The following is a 21,738-nucleotide window of genomic DNA, read 5'->3' on the forward strand; positions in this document are numbered from 1 at the left end:
AGCGAAAACTTCGTACAGAGCGAGCTCGTTCATTCCGATCGGCTGGCTGACTGCTGGTGCACGGAGGGAACTAACCAACCGCTCAACCGGCAGCCAAGCAACTGTGGCGTCTCCATCGCTGCTCGGTTCGCGAAGTCGAGAATGTAATACTTGCATGCAGCGAACCTGACAACAAAACTCAATTTATAAAACTCTTTCAATTTAATTTTCCTTCCGCACACAAAACTACGCACTCCGAAGACTCTGGCAGTAGACACCGGAGCAGGGATGGCAGTAGGGAAAGCTCCTTCCCGTTCGTAGCACGTTTCGTGGTTCGAGGGGTTTGATATTTTGCATATGAGGGTGAAAAAAATCTCATCTTGTGCAGCAGTCCTGGAAATGTGTCTTCGGATACTGTTTTTATGACGACAGCCAAAATATAAAAAAAATAAAAAAAAACGTACACAACTTCACATCCTGGAATGTAGATGTTCAACATGATTGTAGGACGTGTGTTGTTGGGTTCTGTTGTACTGTTAAAAATAGTTGCTTGTATAAGCAGCAATGTTTCCTTGCTTTATTTTTTCCGAATCGTGAATATGAAGTAATATGTAACAAAAAGGACTCATATTTAGACTTCGTGTTTTGGCGTTTTGATGAGCTTGCGTGTAACGAGGATTTTAAATTTACTATTTATTTACCTAATATTAAATTTAATTTAATGTGCTTTAAATTACTTTACTAGTTACTTTCAATTAGACATCTTTGTAATGACATACGAAAAACAATGAAGTGCTTTTTCATTTTTAAAGTTATTTGAATCTTATCCATTGAATCAGCTTTATAAAGACTACAAAAACCTGTCCCTCGCTATCATACACATGCACCTTCATCCTCGTGCCATCATTGATTTCTTATTCCAATGCTCAGCACTGTGAAATTGAAACAATCCATCAATATATTCATTTAACGCAGTAATGGTGAAGCTTACGGTAAAGTGGCAACAGAGACAATGACAACGGCTCGACTCCTACATTCCACAACGGATCATGAATGTGTATCGTCTTTTTTTTTTGGCCCACTCAAAAGCAATAACATCTTCCGCGGAAAAGATCTCCCGGCGGGAGGCTTCGTGCGTACGCTTGACAATCAATTTTCCGTTGCGCTAATAGCACAAATATGACGAGCAATTTTCTGCTCAAGTAGCTAGGATAATACGAACGGCACGTGAAGAATGCCAGTCCTTCCCACGGAGGCTCCCCAGAGAGCTTCTGGGGCTTGGATTTCGCTTCTCCCTTGCCATCTTTTGGTACCATCTCTGCCGATGTAGAAAGACATACTACTTCGAGAAACGCCCTTTTATGAAGTCTTCAATCTTAAAATGTGCAATAATCGATCCGGTTACACGGGTTCAACATGCTATATCTTGATGTTGTCGCTGACACTTTGCCACTGTCACTCTAAGAGATCACGTACCGTTTATAATTGATTCTTTGTTCTAGAAAATATATTCGGCTTTTGTGACACAAAACCAAAACAGTAGACTGTACAAAGTCTGCCGGTGTCGTTAAATAAAGGTTATGCTATTGTACTACCTTCTATGAAAACTATAACCTCTATCCAACTTCTACCGAAGGTACGAATGTGAACTTCTCGGTTTGGTTTACGCTGAGCGGTGATGTGTTTGTGGCTCATTTTGTTCCACTGTACGATGCTAGCGTTTCCCATCGAGCGTCAAGTACCACTCCGTTGAATTGGTTCCGGTCCATCATTGTCCTACTTAGAGATAAGTGTAATCATGCTCTGTCTGTCTGTCTCTTGATGGAGAAGAACACAATCAAACATTGATCTGCTCCAGGTCATCAATTGCTCGCCAATTGTTAATTAAACCATCTTGCCCGGTTCTGTGACAACGGGCACCAATTGATTCTTCACTTTGGTGGCACATAAAAGACTCAATTATTTGTAGGAAGTCTGCACTTGGTAATGGCACCAAGATAATAATAAAAAAGTAATAAATTCAAAAGAAATCCAGGAAGCAGAAAACATTTAAGTAGATACAGAAATGTTTTGCTAAGATAGGTATCAGATTGAATTTGAACCTTACCGCCAGGAATGCGATATAGAACAGTCTACAACGCCGGTAAAAATCTCTTGTTTCATTCAGAATGAATCTGTTTCCCTTACTTAATTTTTAAAGGTAATACTTTAGGGGGTTGAAAGGTTTGGAGACACATCCACCAGGCTGATGCAAAACGCTTCACCCATTCGTGCATAATACTTCAGTTACATTCCATAGCATCACAGCAGAATGCAACACTCGCCTCTAATTAAGCACAATGTTACAAACCTTCAGCGATTGATTGGTGTGGCCCTGCATCCCATTCGCCATGTTTGCTTGGCACTTGAGAAAGTGGTGACCGTTATATGAACCAGCAAAAGGAACGAGAAACGTAAGGATTGGGATATCTGTTTGTTCGTCAAAACAATGCCATCTGGTGTGTTTGATAACTGTGCCCGTGCTGTAGAACAGTAGAGCTGCATTGACTTTAGCGCCTCCTGTCTTCCGTTCACTTTACACGTTGAAAGGAAACACGTAAATTAGCTTCAATCCAATCGACAGTGGTTTGGCCGATTGCTGACGTGCGACGTGACATGTGTCTACCCGGCTCAGTGTTAACAGTGACACGCACACTGTTTCAGTGTGAGATGAGCAATTGTTTTGCTAATCTAGCTGTCCGGAGATCAAGTTTCCCCTTATGTGTAATGTACAATTCCACAGCGCATTCTATAATAAGGGGAGACTGGCAATCAAGAAATAGAAAGTAAATATTCGTTTGCCGCAAAGTTAATTGAAGTATTTTTGCATGAGCAAACATCAACACTCTGCTTCCCAAAGGATCAGGAGTATAATTTCTGCCAGATTGAAACGATGTACCGTTCTGGGTGTATCGCACCGTGTGTAAAGGTTTCTGTTCGAAGGAGTAGAGGCATCGGTTTATATAATTTCATTTACCAACCCACGGACCCATATCATCCCACTTTCAGCACAAGTGAATCTAAACTGGCTTCTGCATAAACGCATGGCATTCAATTCAAAACTTCAGCCAACACTGTTTGTTTCATGTGGGCCAAGTCCCCACCAGAGATCCCTGCGTTCTCGTCGCTTGATGTCGTTTTCATGCTGTTTGTCTTGTTATCCGCCGTGCTAGGTTTTTGTGCGCACGAGCCGTGCTGGGAAAGCGTTCCTTCAGGGACAGGTAATTCAATTGGCACTAATCGTTCACCAAGGACCAAACAACCTGCCAACCGGTCATTTACTGGTAAGTAAGTTCCGCCCAGATAAATCCCGTACAACCCGTACCCGACCGGTACTAATCCGGTTTAGATAGGTGGTACCGTCTTGCCCAGCGCGCTTCCCAAACGGCTTCATCCTGCAGTGGTAGCTGTGGAGCAACGACGAGAAATGAAATTGGGAACTCCCAACCGTTTTGTTCCTGTTGTTTTTCTTTTCTTGCTCTGTCCGACCATTTCTTCTTCCACCAAAAAGAGCAGAGCGTATATAGTTTTACGATAATGACTGGATTTTACGAGTGTCCTCATCATTGAAGCTGAAACCATACCCAAATCCAAGGACTTTCTTCCGGTGTTCGGTTTGGTTCAATGTTGCCCTAGATGCTGTTGCAAATGAGAACTGCTGCTGCTAAATTTCCGGTGTGTCCTTGCGAAGGGCTGGTTTGCCACACTTTTGACCACCCTCCACCAGTGCCCCATTCAAGCGGTACGATCCAATTCATGATATGCAGAGCAGCACAGATGGACTTGCGGAAGGCTCAGGGATATCGGGACCATTAACACTCTCGTTTCGGGATGGATTACAGCCGGCGGTTTTCATTTGCTTCACATGCTCGGCGCAATCGAAGGGAACATGCATGTGTAAAAATCAACAACCGAAATTGGGCACACATACGGAACGTACGCACAGACACAGATGGAAAGGGGATCTGACACTGATGCAGGAAACACTTCAACAAGCCGTTTAACAGGGTAGTAACCGTAACGGATTGCCAGGAACTTTCCTGTTAATCGATTTATTGTACGCTCTCGTCAGTTTTACGCTTGCCCTGCTGCTGAGTGGACTGCTTTTCGTCTAATTGAAGCAATTTCTGGGTATGTGCGAATGCATAAAACGCCCTTCATTCGGTAACGGTAACAATTCTAATTGGATCATGTCATCGATGCAGTGATTTGGAATGCTTCACCAAGAGGATTTGTGAGAGTGGCGGCAATAGGAATGGTAAAAGTCAGCCAGGAGACCGATAATAAGATTTGTTTGCTCCATCGGTGTACCGAAGTGTGGGAAGTTCCATGGGCCCTGTAGCTTTCCATCCGCATTACCACCATCCACCACGGGAGGCGAATTTTCTCACCACAATCGGTCGATGGACGATGACGGGGGCGGGTTTCACGAATATTGGCTGTTTGACAATCACTTTCTTTAGCAGCAGAGGTCCCGGGACGGCAAGTGTGGATGCAATTAAACCGCACAGGATTAGAAACTGTAACAGATGAAGCACGCAGAGAAAAGGAATTAAGGTTTTGGTGGTCATTTTCAAACACCGAAGCAAATTTAAGGGACAAGCCACTCACCACTTGGAAGAACTTCATTTTTAAATGAATTTTACAGAAGTTGTCGTTGCACGATACGACAATTTGGTTCGAGCACGCTTTCGATGGTTAAGTGTCGTACACTGTGACTGAGGAGACCTAAGATGTACATCGTATTTATAGCTGACAAACTACGTTCCGTTTCTTTGCTTTTCCATCAAGTGCAACGCGGCGGTTGGTAAGGCAAGAACTATGTCAATGCAAAAACTTTACCCAGAAACAACCGAGCAAAGACGGTCGGAGAAAGATGATATCATGGTTGCTGATGTTGATCAGTTACAACGTGCAGTAGCTTACAGAGCCCCGCTTTGCCTTTGCATGCAGTGTGCAGATTGATACAATTACTGTCTTCGAATGACAGTGGTTAAAGTGGAGCGATGGGAACGAGATTTGATTACGAACTTTATGACTACCACTTCACCTCTAATGGAATGGTAGTATCGAATTACTGCTTATCGTAGAACAATATTCCAAGTCGATGGATAATAAATCCACGATGGTATATTACAGCTTCTTAGTTTGTAGTTTACTTACTCGCTCATCAGACGTGGGAAAGTTATCTTTTTTATATACAAAAGTTGTCAATTTTTGTCATCAAACCCAATGCGTTATAACAAGTTGTGTATGTCGACTTAGTTCAGATTGGTATAGATTAATTAATTTGAAAAATAATCAGTCATTCAATATTTATAATTCTTTATACACTTTACTTGATTTATTTTACTTTACAATTCTCCTTGGTATTTGTGATTGTGTGTCATTCAAAATCTATGCCACACTCACTCACTATGGCATATGTTCGTACTTCCTCATGGCCGCAGTTTTCATCAATTCAAATATATAATACACTGGTTACTCCCTTCCACTGCTCGTCCGGTTATGAGGTCGTGCGACTAGTCGCTTGTGTACGAATCTGCAAGCTAACTAGTTATTCATAAATCCTCTGTTCATAGTTTAGTACTGAGCGCTGGGTCAAAGAACGGCGGTTTTCAAAAGCATTGATATGGTCCTTTATGAATGTTGCTGATTTCGTCTAATAATAAATCTTTCTATGGATTCATTTTCTCTCAATTGATATCATTCTATCGCATCCTATCGCATTAGCCATCAATCTGTCGAAAGTATAATCATACGTTGCAGAAATTAAGCTTGCGTAAATGAAAGGAACAACTGAACAAAGTGCATCATCGGTTTTGTAAAGGGAATAACAATAGGAAGCACGAAAAATGCTTTCAATGGACCCACAAAATTGTATGAAATCTAGAATTCTACACAGTCAATGGTGCATACATTATTGTAGAATAAGTAAAATACTAACTTAGATCTTTATTATGAGCAACGGCGAGTGCTGATTAGTGATGAAAATGCAGAAACATTATATACAATTGCGAAACAAAAACAATGAAATGCCGACTATCAGTATATAATGTTGAATAATTACAGTTGGTCTCATAATTATAACCGTTTATTTGTATTACCAGTCTTCTCGTTAGCCACTCGTGTCGCTAATACCAGAAATAAGTCGATGCTAAGATTATTCATCCTCGTCGGTATGAAATACCAAAGTAAACCCTTTCGCATGAAAATTCCCGACTTTCGGAAGTAATCAAATGCCAGCATAAATCGTTCCCAAATCCCAAACTCTACTCTATCCATCATCATTCTACTGATGAACCATGCCTACCACCCTTACCATGCTGGCTCGGTTACCGTTGCTCCGGCACCAACGGTAGTACCACTACCCAGAATGTCACTAAAATTAGCAAAATCGATAAATATGAAGCGAACAGAGCGAGCTCCTCGTCGTCGGGCTGGCCGGAAGGCGGCGATCCTCGGGTAGCCCTGAATTGAAATCAGCTCCCTTCAATCCGAATCAGTAATGGCGTACTTCCGTTGATTAAACCATCCATTTTTGTTGAGGCGTTTGTGTGCGTGTGCTGATTTTTGTTTTTGGTTTTGCCGTTTTCCAATGAAAAAAAAAGCATCCGGTCGGTTTTTTTGTGTGTGCTGTTGTTGATTGCCCCGCCTCACTCCGGAAAAAAGGAAAATGAAAATGAAAAGCACCAAAAAACTAAAAAAGGAAAAAAACACGTCGGAGACATAAAAATGATCCCAACTTAGGACAAAAATCGGCAAACGGCACAAAAAAGAGCTGCCGGACACGATTGAAAAATCATTGGTCTTGAATTTTTAAATCCATCCTCTCGGTCGGTGTCGATTAGGCTCGTTCGTTCGTTCGGGTCCTCCCAGGACGAGTTGTTCGCTTTCCGGAGTCACTAAAGAAAAAAAATCTAACAACCGTTTTGCTACCGTGTGACCACACAGTTTCGGCGACGGCCGCTCGATCCCAAGATACGGTTCGATCTCGTAATTAGATTTTGATCAGCCTCATGTAAATTTAATGAGATTACGTGCGTTCTTTTTTACCAGGCCCGGTGGTGCGTAGTCCTTTGAGCCGGTGGATATGTGTGTCGCTGCTTATCTTTCTGACCTTATCGGAAGCTGAAAATGCATGTACAGCTAGGACAAAAGTGTGCAATATTCGGTAAAGGATAGAAACAAACGACCCACGACGAATAGAAACAAACGAGAGCGAAACCCTAAGCCCCAAACACATGGACACATTTTGATGCGGTCTAATGGTGGTCGGAAATGCTGTGCCGAACTTTGACCGGAAATTTGGTACCATCGACACGGACGCTAGGCGGCGCGCACTAATGAAATTCAAACATTTTCAATTAATTAATTTCGTCTCCGGAACGACAGAGCGTTGTGGGCAAAGGAAAGCACCGAAAGAAGGCAGGCAAACAGCAAAACCAATGTTCTGTCTATGAATATCTTACGACGGCTATGTGTCGTGTCTTCAACCGTGCCAAGATTAGAAATTGAACAACGGTGGAAGTTGAAGGTGCGAGATGAACTTTTCATTTCTCCAGAAGGACATCAGAAGGACCGTGGATGTCAATTAGTGAATGACATGACGGAAAAAAGTGTTTGCAGCTGGTTTTTTTTTCACTTTGTCCTTTAGCTCCTCCTTCGTGTTGGCAGAGGCTGAAAACCGGAAGTGTTTGAGCAAAAGCTTCCCTGTGCGATGATGATGAGCTAATCGCTTGGCTCGTAATATTTGCTTGATAGGATGATGAACTTTAGCTGTTATCCCACAAATGGCATTAACTATGATAGATAACATAGCAATGATTTGTGCCATGAATGGGTGTATTTGATCTACTTTACTGGAATAACTTAATTAACCTAGGATCATATTAAAATGTTAGCCATGCACCTTGCTGCTTTATAACTCGTTACAATTTTATTAAAAAACCTGCTTGCCCTGTAACCAGTTTGCAAACAGTCCTGTTTATTACTTTTCATTCGTACTCCCATAGTAATGTATTTATCCAGCAAAACTTCATCAATCGCGCTTTGCTGCTAATCGGAACTATATGGTGTACCATCTGCTACCTCCATTTTATAGTGCCATGTGGTGCTTAAACACTCCACCAAGGCCAGGATTAAACTCTATTTTCGCTTCGTAACAGCTTGCGCACACCTGCGTACCACATCCTTGGCCGTCGTAAATGAGCCGTGCACATCTAGCACACACTAGCATGGCTCACGTGGCAACGTTGTCACCGATGTCAACCGGCTCCAGACAATTACCGCACCGTACCGATGGGTCGACTACTCTTTCCCCCATTTCTGCTGGGCGTTCGCCATCGGGTGGTTCAGTCTCTCAGCCACGGTGCGCCGTTTGAATGACATCTAATTAATCTTAAACCCTTGCCCGACAAACTGTTAATGGGAAATTAAAAATAATACCAACCAACGAACAAGCGAACGTCTTTGTCTACCGTGATCTTCCGCCATCTTCACCGTGCGCTTACCGTACCGAATAATAGTAAACGTTAAAATCATCTTGTCGCTGCACTGCACCCACACAACCAAACACACACACACATCGACATGTTCATCCTTGCACTCCTTTCTCCACGGAGCACGGTGCACTGGACGTGAAAGTGCAATAAATTAGCTACAGCCATCAGCTATCGCACACCGTGCAGGCCTCCTTCGGCTGTGTGTGACCAGCTGTTTATGATGAGGTGACCGTGTGGTGTTGAAGCGGGGAGGCAGGCTTTTGTGAAGCAATGCTGCATCGCTTGCATCCCTCTAAATCAAATCCTCTAAACGTGCTTTGGCTGCTGCAGTGGCCTTTTGTTCGGGTTCGGGTACGTTGTTGAATGCAAGCCACGGTTCACTGTGCTCCATTCGCTTCAGGCTCCACTCCTTCCGCGAGCTGTTAAACGGTGCGCTGATGCTAACGTTTGGAGCACACACGGAGACTCACACCGCAGCACAAAAGCCTACCGGAAATGATGTTCAACATGCGAGAGAGCTTATGAAAATGAAGTCACATTCGCTGGAATCATCGTTTTTCTGCGAGAAAAGTGGCCGCTGAGCCGGCAGTGACCAACGTGATGACGCACCATCTTTATCACCTTGTTTGTGCGGAGTGCGAAAGATCAGCTCTTGGTTAAAGTTGCCAAATTGTTTTGTTGGCATAACTTGTTTATTTAGTTTATTTTTTAGTATATTACAGCAAAGCGTAAATGTGCAAATTAATTCTAACAAAAGACACCATTGGTTCGGCCATTTTGATTGGTGTTACTCCACACCAACCGTGAGATTCTCGCTCATCAACCAGCCAAAATTGGTGCGACCGGGCGGGCTATGATTACCGGTTGAATTACTTTCTGCACCACAACCGGCGGTCGGTAAATAACAGGCGCTCGATAAATGCTGTTAAAAGGGAGATGCAAAGCAAAGAACAAAACAAAAATAAAAAACAGCGCAGCACATAAAAGAACAAAAGTTTTTAATGAGCATTATGGTTCAGTGGAAATGGAACAGTGTGCAAAAATTAATGCACACTCACACCCACACACTTACCCAGGTCGTGCTATGACTGGCCGAACACCACCACCCACGTAGATCGGTGCGCCAGCACCACCGTAAGGGCGGCCGGGTGTGGCCAGAGCCGCAAAATAGCACAGCACCGGCACCAGCAGCACGCCGGTCGCCATAAGCACCAGCACCGATTTTGTCATCTTCTCGTTGCGCTAAGCACCACACTGAATATTGATGCACAATGGCAAAGGGATGCAGTTTTGACTGGGTAAGCTAACCTCACAAATCAATCACAACGAACGCGCGTTAGCAGCCACCGGATGGGAGGAAAATCAGGTTCAGCAAAACACCGTCGGGCGCTGCATGAGCGTGCGCGCGGTTCCAAAGCACAAACGGTACTGGGAGCCTCCTGTGCAACCTAGTTTATAGTGGGCGAGTGCGGATTCCATCAATACCACTAATTGATTACCTATTAGCACCTTTTTCGAGCTGTCGTCATCAACATCCGGAACGCGTCTGTGTTTATTTCAGCGGTCCGTTCGCGTGTGTTCGTCCGCTGTGGCGACGACGGTGCAGTTTGCACTTCTACCGCGGGAATCACCGTGACGAAGTGTCAACTACAGGCCTTGCGGACATTACCTTACCTTCTCTCTCTCTCCTTTCCCTCATCAACTATCTTCGGATCGGCGAGGTGAAGGCAAATTTGAGGTTTCTGATTTTTGTGTGTGCTATTTATGGAAGAGGGTTGCAAACATGAGCACAGCGTCATACAGAGTCATACAGAGTCGTACAATTAACATCAGGCTCATAATTCATATGCACGTGGCTATGGCCTGGGCAGGAAATTAAAACCATGTCATATTCTCATGCGAAATAGGTACACATTTTGGATTCAGCTCGGGGGAGATAAATCCCGGATAGTACCTCTGTCTCTGGCTAAATGCAGCGTGGAAAGAACATTTCGTCCCCGCATGTAATCATCATCCATTACGTCCTCAATGCGTTCCGTCTAAGCGAACCGAACTGACAGTTGACAGTTACCGTCCGCCCAGTCGTACGCAGGATGATATTTGCGGTTATAGCTCATTGTACGTGCGACGTTTGCATCGTCAGCAGCCACCTGCATTCGAATGGAGGTACAGAAGTTATCACTATTTCTTCACCACTTCGCTACTCATAAACCCATCCACAGTCACGTTTCGAGATATTCTGTGCATCAGTGATTGTGCGATATGCAAGGAAAAGCCATACTATCGCTTACGGTCTCCACTGTGCGATAGCTAGCAGCGGCTCGGAATGCCTGTTTGCCTGGTTCGCGGAAATCAATGTTCAATTAAAACGTGACTCGCATGTTCAGCGCTTACTGCTGTATTACAGTAAGAGTGTTCCACTGAACTGCAATATACATCCATTACCGTGTAACGTATTACGTTTCAGAGCTTTTTTCATACATCAGACACAATAGAAGGACCATAATCGTAACAGTAAGGAGCTTTTTGTTTATGGAAAATATTGTTGCATTTCTTAATTTGAAATTGTTATTTCTTTTCATTTCAGGTGAGTATCTATGGAGAATATTACACAATAGGGAAAGACTGATACGGAGAGTGAAGTTGACAGGTATACGAAATCCAGAAGTGCAGATGTATAACAGTCGGCCAGAACTTTTTGAATCTGGTTACAATTTAGAAGACAAAAACACAATTGAAAATAAATAGCAAGTATACAATTCGTTTACGCTTTTCATTTGTTTATATTTCAAAGCTTACTTCACTTAATATGGTGCCAGCGATATAACGAAATAAAACGTAAACGTATGGTTTACCACATACAAAGAACTCCCAACGTGCAACGCAAGCATTATTTTCAATCAATCACTGCCACTGGAGGGTGTCGTTCCGTCGGTCCATACCTTCGAGGCATCCGCCGGTTCCGACTTGCCGATAGTGCCCGCCTAACGTGGCGTTTGATTGGCTGACGACAGGGACGACACGATAAATGGATAAAATATCGTCTATATTGGCAGTTAGTGTCGCGTTGCCATTGAAGAGTGACTCCACTTTCAGGGTATAGAAGAGAGTGAAAAAGATTCCGCTTCGGTGCGTTTCAATAATCCGCCTCCCAAGTCGGTCATGCTCAAGCATTGGAAGGAATAGGGTGCGCCACCCAACACGCTTCAGAGCAATCGATAAAGCGCGAAACGAAAATCAATAGCCGTTCATTCCGTCCTTTCACAGGGCAGCATTTTCTGTGTTGTAACATCGTGGAGAGTATGGGAAGGTGCTTTTTTCTCATTAGAATGAAAGTACCACAATTCATCGTTGGTTGTGTTAATTTCCAATGGATTTTAATTTGTTTAAAATACTGCTAAACATTGTTGACATGTTTTTGGTAAGCAGTTTCTGCGCTAACATGAATGTGCAGACGCATAAAGTTCATACACATGGTGCCAATATTATTGCTTTGCTATTGACCCTACATCATGTTCACACATTGCAACCAGTCAAGTGCACACATTTCAGTTGGAACCGTTCGTTAAAAGCCTTTAATCCATAAACAACATGCTTCATTGGAGTTTTCGCAACCATTGCACGAGCGGCGGACACAAAAACTAAATTGATTGCTGCTACCCGTGAGTATCCGAGTAGCAAGGCGGGCGGCAGGCAGGCAGTCCTCCAATCCTCGGTGTGCTGTAGTGATGCTTGGAAAGAGCCATTCGACCAGACCGGGACAAGCCAGACTGCATTAAGCAAGGGATTTTAAGGATTTGGTTCGAGTGAAATTTATCGCCCTAGCTTTTCCGTTACTCGTGTCTGAGGATAATGTTTATCGTGCTTGCTTTCAATGACAAAGGCACTAGCACTAGCACAAAACGATTGAAACGTAAAGTCTAATATATTGCCCACGAGCAACAATTGCTGGTGTGTTTGGTTGGTTTTTATAAATGTGTTTTTTTTTGTCCTTTGCATTCGCTATATATTTGTAAATTTGAGTTTGTCTTTTATTCAAGAAGCGTTTCAGCTGTCTCATGGCGTCGACGACATGTGTGATAGGGTCATTTAATGGTTTGAATGCAATGATGGTAGAATTAAAGTGCACTCTTGGATGCTTATCCACATATCTATCCTTCGTTTGTTTCGTGATGCACTACACATGATGTGCCAAATATCATTTACAGTACACGCAACTGAGCCCACACATACACTCTCAGCATACGACTGTTCCGATAACAGGGACGGTACAGAGTTGCCCGGTTGAAAATACATAAAATTGTGAAACCAATTGGAAGTAATATGCACCACAACAGCTGTTTCCATTTGTGTGCTATGTGCGGTTGTCTTTTTACACACTTGCTGTACATCGTGCTGTTCATATAGACTGTTTTTAAATAATAAAAACATATGCAAATATTTCCTTTCATGTGGCCGTTTTATTAAAACTGTTTTGTTAGAACCATGCAGAACGTGTTGTGAAGAGCTAGGGTATTGATCTAAACTCTTGACCATTTTGCCATCAATATCTTTATTCTTACACACATAGCGTCATCATCGAGCCTGAACAAAAATTCTCGGAACTCTGATGTTTACATATCGTCCTTTGCATAAATCTTTCAATTTCGAACCCTCACGTTTGGACCAACCATGTTGATTTAGGATCATCGGTAATGTAACGAAGATGTAAAAGTTATGAGTGTTATCGTTGGCCCTGATTTTAGCTGTGTTTATACGGAAAAGCTTCATCCAACTGCGTGGTAACCATGGCAAGGGGCAGAGGTATAATACATCAAATAGTTGATCGATTGAGTTTTAAGGTTCCAGAAAATGACATCCTTAAATCATCAAAATCGATCCTAACGATCTGTAGATGAGCTGGAATTTATTAATTCTTGCCATGATTGACACGTTTGCAAAATAATGTTTACATCAGATTGTTGATTTTATATTATTAAAAAACGAATATTGATGTTATTTTAAACCAAACATAATGGGATTTAGTTTACACTCCAATATTAAATACTCGACACATTCTCATTTGATGCATGTACCGAAATGAGTGCTCTACATCTGAAAAATAGCTAATTCTGCTCACGTTGTCGGTAATGTAGCTGTACTCTTAGGCTAGTGTAGCAATCTTCCTAATCGTACATTAACGGCAGGGATGTTAAAGTTTCAATAAAATAAACTATCACCATTGAACATGAACACATAATGCCCTTTCCCATGCTAGTGGTATGACTATACCAGTGTGCACCTAACTCCAGCACAATTATCAAGATAGAATGTGATTAAGTTTGATTATTCCAGAACCATGTTCATTTCAGTCATTGGGTTTGCTGAACACAATGCATCGTTGCTGGAGCTAGCAATAATTTTCATAGAGGTTGAATGAATTTTGAACCCTCATTAATGGCTAAAGTTTTTTTGGTTCGTCCTCTCGAGCTGAGTTAAGGTTCGTTAGTAGGTTCGTCCTGTGCTGTGCTAACAGCTCGTTTCGAAACAATTGTTCATATTTCGTTACCAGAGCTCCATGCATTGTGAAAAGCTTAGCAAAGAACTGTTGAACAGGTTGATTTTTTCATTTATGCTCCAAAACGTGTACCCAAAGTTAGTTAAAGTTTAACACGTCATACAGCATAAAAGAAACGCTCAAATGCTTTGTCGCCATGTGGTTTTAATCTTCCCGTTAGTAGAAAGTTTCAACTAGATGTTCTGCCATGCACACCTTCATCTGGATTATTTTCCGAAACCGTCCGATGAAAAGTTTACCATTGATCGACTTAACAGGGAATTGATAAAAGTGTGTGCGATGTGGTTTCAATGGTTGAGTGAATCCTTGTGCCCAGCTTTACGCAAAAGCAACATGACGTCGGCAATATTACTTGATGGGCATCGGTCCAGCCGGGGCCGGGCAAAATTGAGTTCTGATCAAAAGTTTTGAACCATTTACTTTTGCGTGCTGAAACCGCAGCTCGAACCTTTACACTGGCTTGAAAACTATCGTCCCTTGTTGCAGAGTAGTGGCAACGTTGCGATGTAGTATTTACCACGTGTGAAATGGTTCTTTGGACATGGGTTTAGCATTGCTCGCCATGTTGAGTGAAATATAGAACACAATCTTTTTTATTATATCTTAATGCAAACCTCACTTTCAAAAGACTTTAACGATTGCTATATGTGCAATAACTTATCAAGTTATCAAGAAACTGGTCCATTTGTACGTGCTTGACCCGAACTGTTCTTCGACTTGTGCCAACACGGCTTCATGCTGGCTGCTATATATCAATAAAGCGAACCCAAATTTCCGTCAATTGCTTCCGCTTGTTTCCGATGACAGGCGATTTCCCGTTACAGTTTTCTATTACTGCAACAATACGCAACGCGCCTTAAGCCTCATCGTCGGTGGCATTTTCATTATTCTGGTTCAAAAAAGACGACCAGCCTACACTTCGGTACAGAGAATCGAACAGCAATGATTTGTTCACTGAAACGTGATGGATTTGTGATGATCGGGCACGACAATGATGTGTGTGTGTGTGTGTGTGTGTGTGTGTGTGTGTGTGTGTGTGTGTGTGTGTGTGTGTGTGTGTGTGTGTGTGTGTGTGTGTGTGTGTGTGTGTGTGTGTGTGTGTGTGTGTGTGAAAAAATAATAACCACAACAATACACTGGATGGAGAAAGCGCGAGAAGCGTATACGTAAAGAGAGGGGTGGTGTGCCAAAATTTGATTCGACAGTAATCCTCGCCGCCCGTCCTTGGATAGCGTGTGAACAAAAGCCGACACAGCCTCAAAGGAGCCGAAAAAGAAAACTTCGCATTCGGGGAAGGGAAATGAAAACAAATCTATTGAATTGATTTTTACCGTTGTCGATGGAGGAAAGTGAATGGGAGTATTGCGTGGTCAGCATTATTTCTGAATCGTATCACTGAATCGGTTAATTGAATACTAAATTGATATTCTAGTGAAAGGGCAGTTTATTGCAAATATAGCTTCGTTTTACTACATTCAATCTAAGGTGGAAAAATATGTCTTTTCCAAATTTAGTGTGGAGGTAAACCTAAATAATTTAATTAAAAAAAACCGGGTGACATTAAAAGCATGCCTTTAGTTACTCTTTTAATTAAAAAAAACATTCACATAACCCATTTGTTTATCAGTGACACGCTACAGGTTTTTTATTTTACTTTTCTAGTTGGAATGTGAACAAAAGCTTTTGCTCAAGCTGCACCTGCTGTACTGGAATTCTAATGGGATCATAAACAAGCGTTTCAATTCTAGAAAGCTTTCATGACCTGTACGTTTCGTGATGCCCCAAAGTTCACACAATGGTAGAAATTGGTGTACGGAAAGTAAAAAAAAACGAACATTTTCCCGGAAGCAAAGTTTTTAGTTGTTGTTGGCGCTGTTGGCCTCACGCCATGAAACCCTCCCGCTTGCCCGCTCATTTCAAGGATCATTATCGCGGAAGTCACTATCGAACCAACAAACTGCACTTTTCCGCCCGTTGCGCGCGTGGGGTGTAACCCGGAGCAACGGCGCTCCAGCTCCGCGGCATGCAACCGTTTGGTGGCGCCACCCTGATGGGCCCGGCACGGTTAAACCGGAATGACGATTGACGAACGGGGTTTGTGTGTGGGCCCAGCCGACCCGAGCCTGTCAGTTGCAACTTGCACATCATGCACCACGGTGGCAGTGGTAGTGATCCGCGCTACCGACCGGGCGGCTCCGAAGGTCGCGAAAGTGACAGTGACGGTGCGAGATGTCGGTCATGGGGCCGACAGTGGGTGCTGCACTTGACAATGGTGGCCCTGTTTTTGACCTCCTACGGGTACGATCCCTACCTGCGAGAGCGGGAGCTCGAGCAGCTCGCCCTGACAGAGGACGACGACGGTGTGCTGCTGAGTGTAGCGTCCCATTACCATGATCCCGAGCAGGACGATCCGGGCGAGGAGGACATCGAAATACACTACCATCTGCTGCTGTACGTACCGCGAGTGTTGGCGGTGCTGTTGCTGGCTGCCGCCCCGCAGAAAGTGTCGATCGACCTGCTGGCAAAGATCGTACACTTTGCGCACCCAGTGATTGCGCTGCTGTACGCACTTCTTCACATTCCCGACTTCCTTTCCTACGAGCTGCGGTACATTGGCTGCCTTTCGGAGCTGTTTTGGTCAGCGAAGCTGGTGCTGTACCTTTGCCAGCTTGTGGTGTGCTCGCCGAAAGCCGAACGGCTTTACTATCTGATCGCGGGCGCCTTAGTGTTGTGCCTCGGTTCGGCAACACAGCCGTTCGTTGCGGATCTGGGTACAATCTATCCTGCTTTGTCACAGTACACGCTCAATTTGGCGATTGCGTTGCTGCAAGTGGGCATCTGTCAGCCAATGCTGTTATGTGGCACTTGCGTCAGTCGCGAAAGCGCAGCGACCAGTTCAGCGCAAAAGTTAAGCTACGTATTGCTCAACCAATTCACGGTGGTGATTCTGATAGCAACCGTTGCTTTAAATAGCATCCTTTTCCAATGGTAATTTAGCGGACACATATCGCACTGGAAAGTGACTCATCAACGCCCTATTCAATTACAGGTTTCTGACAGACAACTCAACCTTACTCCGTCCATTTCTGCCGTTCCTCAGCTCCGACGATCTGTTCGGCGTGTTTTGGCAGCTGTTCTACGTGGCGGCTGTATTTTCCACGTTCGGGTTTCTGCTGATATACCTGCGTACGGCAGATCTGATGGTGGCATCCTTCGCAAGTCAGTTTCTTGCCGGCGTGCTCTACCTCTATCTGGAGGAACCGATCGCTGCTCGGTTTGCGCTGATTACGAACAGCTTCGCCGTTGCAACTGCACTCGAGCAACTGCTAACGCTTTATGGACCGGTGCACAATGCAGTGGCTGAGCTGGGACTTACCTTTACACTAATTAACCTGCAGCCGTACGCGTTCTTTGGGCTGTTGCTGATGCTGTGGAGCTCGCCGGATATTTGTGCGGTGGTTGTGCTGGCTTTCAATGGATTCTTTGCCCTGTTTTTGGTGGTGGTCCGAACGTGGCTAAACTGTGAGCCAACAGCACACGAATGTTCGGCAACTGGGTCGAACAAGTTCGCCACCCAAATTACTACCATTACGTGAATGCGTTTTGCGGTGCCCTTTGCATGTTCGTTGTTGAATAAACGGTTGTATACGAGTTGAATTGCACAATGGAAATCTTTTATTTTATATTTTAATGCATGTGGGTTTCCATTCCTGTTCTTGTTGTACACGCACTTTTATTGTGAGCACTTCAAGCATCCAAAAAAACCCGATACTCTTTTGTAAAACGTACCCACTTGACAAAAGAGCAAATCACTTGCTCAAACAAAACATTCATAACAATTGACCGTTTTTTCGTTAGCCAATCATAAATTATGAAGAATTACAATATCCATACATTGCACGCTAATGGCGCATGTCACTCATTAGGGCTTTCAATTGAACTACAATACATTCGTGGAAAGAAAATAGAATGCATTTGACTGATGACAGCACGCACTCATTGAACGAATAATCGCTGTAGCGTTTATTTTATTGTGTAGGTGCGTGTAGGTGCGTTATTTTACAATGCTCAATATTTGCGTACCCATTTAACATTGCGTTGCATTATCCCTTCGTACGTGCGTTTTTTTTTATAATGCTAAGCCCTCGTGGCTTTTCAATCGGACTTGTTTTTGTTGCCTCTTTTTTGTTTGATATACATGCCCTTTTCCACAGTTTCCCTGGCACGTGAATCGATTTCACCTTCCGTCAACTACCGCGGGTCGCCTCAGGTTATTCTCTAAAATACATGATTCAACGATTTATGTTGTACAACATCCCCTCGGTTGAGCTCCCTTCGGCGTACAGGGAAAAATGGGGGAGAAGCACGACAGGGTTGAATGTTGTAACGGGTTGTACAAAGTATCTCCCCTCCCCGTATCAAAGTTTAATGCACTGTGAGATCCCACAGTGGTCGTTCCCACATCTCGGCCAGTACGCCTGCTCCCATTCGACGCTCGGTAAACAGTACTTGTATACATAAACATTAATGTGGAATGCTTCCTTTTGCATACAAATGGCCCTCTTTTGTTGCTTTCGTTGGCTTTGGGGGGTCGTCCTGTGGCTTTCCGGGTGTGCTCCAAGATCGTTTGGTACCGAAGACACTGCGCTTCTTCGAAAAAAAAAATGGAAGAGTGTATGTTTGCTGTACTGTACTGTACTGAGAGTGTGTCAAAAACTTAAAAGATATAAAAAAGGGTGCATAGTAGAGTGCTAGTAATGCGAAAAACAGAAAGCACCTACGTAACACGGCACGCACCCAAGAACGCCTATAGATAAGCGAAAATTGGGTCAATTACGGATTACATTTATAACCATCGTCATCCTTTTCATCGCGTTAAAGGATCACGGCGTGTCAGCGCGCAAGCTTTGACGAATGACGGATGGATGGGCGCACTTGAAGAGGAAAAGAAAGAAAAACGGAACCAAATAGCTGCTTGGCGCTTGCGGTGGGCACGCCACGTACCTCACTTTGACGCGAAAAGAAAGAAATCCTGCCGGTGGAGATGTGTGTGTTTGTGAGTTTTTCTAACCTTATGGCCGGGACAGACCCGGCACCACATACACTGGCAAGCTGAGGGCGCGTCTAGCGCTGACTAGCAAACCAAAGCGCCATCAAAATGTAGCACCAACCAGCCAAAAACACGGCTCGTATTTTGGTGGCACACCAGCGGTAGAACTTTCACAAAAAAGTAAAAAAAAAGCAGGAATGTAAAATGCAAAAGAAAATGGCTGTAAAAATGTAACGGAATGACTGAGTGGATGCTGCTCTCTCGTGTGGTAAAAACCGAATCTTCGCCTAAATCCCGTCCGAGCCGAGCCGAGACACTGAAGCTGTTTTAAAGCAAACCGACCGTAAGCTATCGGCTTTCGGCAGTAGCTGGCGAAAAGCGGGAAAAAGAAGCTCCGGCGGACGCAAAGGAATGCTTTGGAATTTGGTAAAAATCGCATCACACAGCACACGGAATGGGGGAGAATCCAACGTTAAATCCATCATTTTGATTTTCACCCCACAAAAACCATCGCAGCTTGGTTGGTTGTTGGTGTGTGTGTGTGTTTTAGTAACACCACTGCAACAGTATCTATCGGTTACGAAGCAGCAGGGGTTTTGAGTAGGGTAGCGAGGGAAGGGCGGAGTGTCCAGGAAGTGGTATCCCTCCAATGCTTTCAATGCGAGTGTCTATTTCGGGGAAGGATTACACCGTCGGATGCTGCTCCCCGTCGGCTCCCATTCGCTGGCTCTAGCTTCCTTAGCGGCTTTATTCGCGTCATCCATCAAAGTGGCGGAGACTGCGGCCATACCGTTTGGGTTTAGTGCGGGATCATTATTGCATTTCCAAGAACAGTTCAAGCTTAAAAACCACTTTATGGGGAGCAGTTTCATTGTGGGTTGATTTTGTTTCCGTTTTGCTGGGAAGGGAAAATGGAAAAAAGCTTCCCCTGAACCAGCAGCATTCAACAAACCATTAACGTGTAAGCCCTACCTTGCGGAGGATATATTTTCCCTTCTCGATGGACGGTACCTCCACAGTGCTTGATACGTTAAATTATTATGAATGCATTTCACTGAGGAAAGTTTGAGAAACACAACGTCCCATAATCCGATGTCGCTGTAAAGTTGACAAACGCAACACCAAGGCCAAACCCATCATTCCACCGCTTCAGCAGCAACACTGTGGAATGATTAAAAATAGCCTTCGAAAACCGTGGCCGCACAGGAACAAAACCACGGGACAGAAAATAATCCACTCATAGGAAGATTCCGCGAAGCTTCTTTGTGCCGTTTGCTGTGGCGTGATGGAAAAGTTGTCATGCTTTTGCACACGGGAGGAGCAAGACAAAGGGCGCGCGCTCGCCGTAGATAGATTACCGCTCAAACAAACCGGTGAATGATCATGCAAAGTAGAAGCTACACACTGGTCTGAAAATAAGCACTTGCCACACACAAAGGGAAAAGCACGACAACTACTCGGACGTCAGCACCAAATATGCTGTGCTGGCTGGCACTGGCGCACCGGACAAGCATCATTGCCACCGGCAGGATTAGGCAGTCGCTTACTAACAAGACCTCCATATTCCGCCGGTGCTGCCGCACGTCCACGATGCGCCCGGAGCCCTCCAGTATCGCTGGACTGCAAAGAATCAGAACGGTATGATGAAAAACTATCGCGAACGTTCTGGTGCAAATGATGTTAACGAATAGGGGTTTTTTTTATAAACGAAATCCTTCCGCCCGCTGTACGGAAGAGCAAAAGAACCCAGCACGATAACAAAAAACAACCTAAAAGAAAGAGAAACCAACCAAACAACCTCCGGATCATGCACCAACGAGCCACCAACGAAACGCTCCGGTTTTGCGGGGAAACAAGCGCTCCTGTTGACGGGTGCCACCGGAGGGGGAAACAGTGGAGATCGCTGATGATGCGCTAAAACATAATCACGTTCGCGAATTACGGTGTCCCGTGCTGCGGGAAACCCAGGGCGTACCAAATGCAATGAAACGAGCGCCCATAACTTGCAGAATGGGTCAATTTCAGCAGCCGATGCCGTGAGCCACACCGCTGAGAGTGTTTTTTTCTGTATCGTCCATCAGCGAGTTTTTCAGCTTGCTGGTTGGGTGTTTCCCCCATTTTTTTTGTCCGTCCCACGTTTCTGCACCACTAGAGCGACAAAAGCAACAGCGCTCGGCAGAATGTAGTAGTGCTCAGTCAAATGAGTCGCGCTCTAAGTGAGTGTCACTCGGTGGTTCGACTTTTCCGGAAAGTGCATCGTTCGGGCACGTGCCGGTAAGAAAAAAAAAACGTGGTAGCATCAGAACGGTGGGCTTTTATGTCACCCGCGCTTTTGTAGTGTTTTTGATATCGTCATCAAAGGTATTGTGGAGTTTTTTTGTTGTTATGTTTTGTTCTGTTTTCGCGCACGGTTCGTCGAATGCGCTGCGCTAGCTCTTTATAATGCACTATAAATAGTGTGTCAGTATCAATTAACGGCTTGTTTTTCATGTTCAGAGATCAATATGATTTTAGCACGAGCACACTACAAACGTTTTCCTGCTACAAGTTTTCAAAGGATTACAGTGTTGTGTGTTGATGAAGCTGGTCTTTTTTTTTGTTATATTTTT

The 21,738-nt window shown here is 44.1% G+C and overlaps 1 protein-coding gene across 11 annotated transcripts in view; it reads left to right on the forward strand.

The window, feature by feature from the left end:
• Positions 1-21,738, forward strand: part of LOC121601615 — a 143,039-nt gene that overhangs the window by 75,044 nt on the left and 46,257 nt on the right. The window lies entirely within an intron of this gene.

The sequence above is a fragment of the Anopheles merus genome, chromosome 2R (genome assembly GCF_017562075.2).
Source record: "Anopheles merus strain MAF chromosome 2R, AmerM5.1, whole genome shotgun sequence".
NCBI classification, from domain to species: Eukaryota; Metazoa; Arthropoda; class Insecta; order Diptera; family Culicidae; genus Anopheles; species Anopheles merus.